Source organism: Hyalella azteca, unplaced genomic scaffold (assembly GCF_000764305.2).
Source record: "Hyalella azteca isolate HAZT.00-mixed unplaced genomic scaffold, Hazt_2.0.2 contig11130, whole genome shotgun sequence".
NCBI lineage: Eukaryota > Metazoa > Arthropoda > Malacostraca > Amphipoda > Hyalellidae > Hyalella > Hyalella azteca.
The window spans coordinates 339,847-345,846 of NW_025941139.1; the positions used below are offsets into that span (position 1 = coordinate 339,847).

Below are 6,000 nucleotides of genomic sequence, written 5' to 3' on the forward strand. Positions count from 1 at the left end.
CATTTATATTTCAGGGACTGCTGTGATTTTTAATTTATTTTTCTTTTAGAAAATTCGTCGAAACAATTATCCGCGGAATGTTCCTATTTTTGCGAGAAAAAAATTCTTATTTCATTTTACGAGAAAATTTTCTCGAAATTTCATCTCCTCGTACGAGCTCAGAGGGTCGGGATTTGCTCAGTGCGTACATTAAGAAAAATGTATGAGACTTTGTACAAAATGCATTTATCGATCTTGCAAGTGGCAACTTTACCCCATTTGGCCCACCAAAAAGGCTTTACAGCGCTACTTGCAGAAAGCGAGTCAATATTTCAACAATATAACTCAGTACTCACTGCAGTGAGTGACAGAGAGCGCATTTTCTCGTCGACGAAAACGTGAAGTCACGGACAGACGGACGGACAGACGGACGGACGGACAGACAGACAGACATACGGACATGGCGAGCACAATAGTGCATTTTTTTCCATAAATGAGAAAATGCGCTAACAATATGACGCATCTACTTTCTTGAGTGTCAGAAGAAATTTGTTCAGCATAAATGTATTTAAAATATATGTAAATAAGCGTTGAACGTTCGTACAAGGTCCAAGGTCATAGCATAGGTTCTGAAAGTATGTGGCAGAAGGGATACGTGAGAAAAAAGTACGCCAGTAAGAAGAAAACAGAACAGCAATATTTCTTTCTTCTATAATAAGAAGAAAGATATATTCTTTCTTCTTATTATATTCTTTTCTTTCTTTCACTTCTATAACTACACAAATAATTAACTCGTAATGTTATTACACTCATCAATAGGGCTAAACATTAAATAACTCGCAATTTTATCACGTCAGTAGCCGTAAATATTCGATAACGTGATGTAATCAATCAATATAAAACTGTAAATGTTCATTTGCTGTTCAAATAATTACATAAATTAACAATGAATAGTCGAAACCTTCATATGTTTTCAAGTTTTAAGTCACAAAAAGTTTGCAACTTATGTTATTTTGATATAGCACAAAATGTAGCATCTTCAATGTAATTACAGGCGAATAAAATTAGAATACATTTTGCTCAATATAGAAATGCAGCCAGTATTTGAATAAATATTCTCTAGCTTTCGCTATAATAAATGACTATATACTTAAGCTATAGCATCAAAAAATAGTTATATATTTAGCTATCGCAATAAAAAATTGCTATACATTTTAGCTATCACTATAGAAAATGGCTATACATTTTAGCAATCGCTATAGAAAATAGCTTTACATTTTAGCTATCTCAAAAACAAATAGCTATAGAAAATGGCTATACATTTTTGCAATCGCAATAAAAAATAGTTATACATTTTAGCGATCGCTATAGAAAATGGCCATATATTTTTGCTATCGCAATAAAAAATGGCTATACATCTTAGCTATCGCAATAAAAAATGGCTATACATTTTAGCTATCGCAATAAAAAAATAGCTATAAATATTATCCATTTTTTAGCTACGCTTCAAAAAACAACTGATTCCTCCTGAGGGAAAACGCGACCTCCAGTAAATAAGACCTCGGGAGACGGCGTCTGAGATACAAAAACCGCATCCATTTGACGCCCAAGGTTAGCCTGCAACTGAGCATTATTTGCCATGAAGCCTGGCGACTCAAGAATAGGTAACCTGATCGAAGCGGGCAAAGTTTTAGTGCCCCCCTCTGGATTAAAAAGATTCAGGTTACGGCGAGGCCGCCGGTCAGGAGATATCTTCTGATATCGCATCGAACACGGTCTGATTTGTGACGGAAAAATTTGTAAAAAATAGGATTTAAGTTTTTCGTTTTAATTGAAGAGAGATGGAAACTCAGGTAAGCAAGTGCGAATATAATTTCATGCGGTACTATTTTTACGATAATATAAGTGAAAAATACCGTACGAAAATAGCAAGGAATGAATATCATATCATATTTTTATTTTATAATTGAGTTTCCCAATAAGAATTTTAATTTTTAAGATTGGAAAAACGCGCACATTTATAATATTGATAAACAAAACAGTTATTGCATTGTACATTGCACCAAGCATTTGTTGCACTATATATTTTAACAAGCATTGCGTTGCATTGCGCATCGTAACAAGCATTTTTATGCATTTTATATCGCAACATACATGCCGTTATATCGTGACTTGCAACATGGATGTGGTTTTTTGCCTCACAACATGTATGCAGTCATGCAGTCGTATTGTGCACTGAAACATGCATGTAGTCGCAATGTGCACTTTAATATGCACGTTGTTGCATCGTGATTTGCAAAACGCATGGTGTTGCTTATTGAATTAAAAAATGCATGTTGTTGCATTGCACATTGCAACAAGCATGTCGCTGAAAAAAGAATGACATTTCATAGTGTATTACAACACGCATGTTACCCTTCATAAATGATTACCGTTCTAATCATCAGAGATGTACCATCACCATTTCGAAGTTAGGATTTAATTGAACAGCAATGATAAGCTGATGATGGGAAGTAAGGAAGAGGCAACTGAGTCTCGCAACGATCATTTCATGAATGATTTTGGCCGCTTCGACAATAACGACGAACTAAATTAACTACGAACGACAATAACGACGAACGATAATAAGGACGAACGACAATAACGACGAACGATAATAAGGACGAACGACAATAACGACGAACGATAATAAGGACGAACGACAATAACGACGAATGATAATAAGGACGAACGACAATAACAACGAACTACATTAACTACGAACGACAATAACGACGAACGATAATAAGGACGAACGACAATAACGACGAACTACATTAACTACGAAGGATAATAACGGCGAACGACAATAACAGCGAACGACAACAAAGACGAACAAAAATAACGGCGACGGATAATAAATGCGAACGAAAATAACGACGAAGGACAAGATTTTTGTTCCGTTCCATACTCAGAAAGTTAGATGGGTTATATTGTTCAAAAAGTGACACACTTTCTGCAAGTAAAATTGTCTTAAGCCTTTGCTAAGTTAAATTGGGTGAGGATGGCCTTTGAAACGCAAAACAGTGCATCGCTGTTAGGACAAAGTTTCACTCGTTTTTTTTAGTGTGGCAGGTCTCGAGGACAGGGGTCGATCAGGTAGCCGCCATGGCGGCCAAACGACCTCTTCTCGTCATCCAAACATCCAAGATCATCCAAGAATTTATTTAATGGAATCAGGTGGAAAATTTCTGTTCCTAAATTTTGGGAGACACAGAACAAAAGTATTGAGCTTGAATCATCCGGAGGGGCTGTGTTAAACGGTAATTAATTCGCATGGGCTGTGTTAAACGGTAATTAATTCGCAGGGAAACTGTTAAACGTTAATTAGTCTAAAGAGACTGGGTAGATCGCATTCTATGTAAATGAGAAGCATCGATGTATATGAGAAGACTTCTCACCATAATTCATAATAAATAAGAATTTAAGTTCAGAATTAACGTCGTTGAACGCATTTAGCTGGAATGAGAACAGCGCGTCTTCAACGAAGGAGTCTTTCATTAGTGAAATTGGGTTAATGTTCTTAATATTGTCCGCATCTAAATTACAACTGGTTTTGGGTTCAGAGAAAATAAGATGGTTGACAAAATTGGCGCATTGAACTGGACAAGAATATTATTTTCCTGTGAAAATCGCGTAAGAATTTTCAGTGTTAAGTGATGAGGCAATGGCCGGGAGTTATAGTTTTTAACTTGTTAACCAACGAGTTGAGTTAATTCACGAAAGGTAATATGCTGAAATTGAATGTTTAAAGATTGCTGCGCGGTGTTAAGCCAGATAGTAGATATACTGGCAAAATAAACTGGGTATAAGATCTTGGACGTGAAAAAAAAAACTTTCTGAATGAATGTTATCAGTTTGATAAATTTTCCGAATGATATTGGTTATTACTTTTGTTTACTTCGAGTTAGAAATTAAAAAATTTTTAATTCGTTCTCGTATGCAAGCTTCAAAACTTGTCTCAAGCTCCCAACCAATATTACTAAGTTAGAGGGCGAGTCTTTAGATGAAACAACGTTTTATGCCCAACACGTTTATTATCCTGCGTTTTTTGCGAAAATACACAAATACACATAAAATGATTTTGTGCAATTTCTGTTAATGATCACGGATTAATTGGGCAATTGGTGTAGGCTGAGTTGTGCAATTCGTATAGGATGAGTTGGGCTATTCGTGTAGGCTGAGTTGGGCTATTCGTGTAGGCTGAGATGGGTTATTGGTGTAGGCTGAGTTGGGCTATTCGTGTAGGCTGAGATGGGTTATTGGTGTAGGCTGAGTTGGGCTATTCGTGTAGGTTGAGTTGGGTTATTCGTGTAGGCTGAGTTGGGCTATTCGTGTAGGCTGAGCTGGACTATAGCTTCGACAACAACACAGTTCCAATTCCTGTCTCTTATACACATCTCGAAAATAGCAAGGAATGAATATCATATCATATTTTTATTTTATAATTGAGTTTCCCAATAAGAATTTTAATTTTTAAGATTGGAAAAACGCGCACATTTATAATATTGATAAACAAAACAGTTATTGCATTGTACATTGCACCAAGCATTTGTTGCACTATATATTTTAACAAGCATTGCGTTGCATTGCGCATCGTAACAAGCATTTTTATGCATTTTATATCGCAACATACATGCCGTTATATCTGTCTCTTATACACATCTAGATGTGTATAAGAGACAGGGCTTTGCCTGCAACTTAAATTAGTCTATTGGCCTGTGGCTTTTGAATTTCGTATCACGATTAAACTATTAAATATTCCTTAACTGAGAGGAAGGGCGAAGTTCTTCCTTAATCTTTACTGTAATTGCGTTTGCGTCGGAGTCTGCCTTTCTCCTACTACTAATGNTGCCTGGGAAGAGTGGTGCGCGTGGTGCGTGGGAAGAGTGGTGCGCGTGGTGCCTGGGAAGAGTGGTGCGCGTGGTGCATGGGAAGAGTGGTGCGCGTGGTGCCTGGGAAGAGTGGTGCGCGTGGTGCCTGGGAAGAGTGGTGCGCGTGGTGCGTGGGAAGAGTGGTGCGCGTGGTGCCTGGGAAGAGTGGTGCACGAAAAAAACTTTTTCTTGGGTCAAATCACGTGCCGATCACGAGAAGTGCAAGCTCTGGAAAAGATTGCCGAATAAATGATTGAAGATTGCTGCCCTAATCGTAATCATTTATTGCATTGCGTTGTAATATTGCTCGGTACGGCCGCTGCAGGTATGAACTATTGTTAACAAACGGGTAAGATGTTTATTTTTATCGAAACCTAAATTCCAGAGCTAACTGATAAATAGCCGAAGCAGGTACACGACATTTCAGTGATTTAAAATTTACATACTAATTACGCAAAGATCGCGAGCGCGGAAATAAGTAAAAGGCTCACGAAAATAAAATTGAAGTGCTTGAAGTTCATTTTAAATTTAAATAAACAAATAATTTCCCAGCCAGTCGAGTTTTTAATTAGCCTTTTTCGCGTGAGACGGAAGCGCTTAATTTAAATTCTTGGTGCCCAGCTCAATCTCAGGTAGGAAATTACGTGGAGGCAATTTTTTATTTCAGTTTAATTCATCAGCATGAATATTCCTATTAATATTATGACGTTGAGTAACAGAGATGAAGTTGTGCGTTACAGTAAATTCAATAAATATCGATGGGATATTATGACAAGCATAATATCCTCCACGATATTATGAAATAAGTGGGTAATGGTTCAAACATGATGCACTTTCCGCCTAAGATACGAGTAATGAGCCTGCCTAGCACTGCTGCGCAGGGCTAGACTGAAACAGGAGAGGCGGAAAAGTGAATAGTTTTTTGGACATTGACCTTCTTATTTATGACCGTGTTGCCCTCACATGCGTGTTGCTCTCACATGCGTGTTGCCCTCACATGCGTGTTGCCCTCACATGCGTGTTGTCCTCACATGCGTGTTGCCCTCACATGCGTGTTGCCCTCACATGCGTGTTGCCCTCACATGCGTGTTGCCCTCACATGCGTGTT

The 6,000-nt window shown here is 37.7% G+C and overlaps 1 protein-coding gene across 1 annotated transcript in view; it reads right to left on the bottom strand.

Annotated features, from left to right (window-relative positions):
- LOC108674052 (octopamine receptor beta-1R) overlaps nt 1-6,000 on the bottom strand; it is a 68,171-nt gene that overhangs the window by 19,440 nt on the left and 42,731 nt on the right. The gene's annotated exons all lie outside the window — the stretch shown is intronic.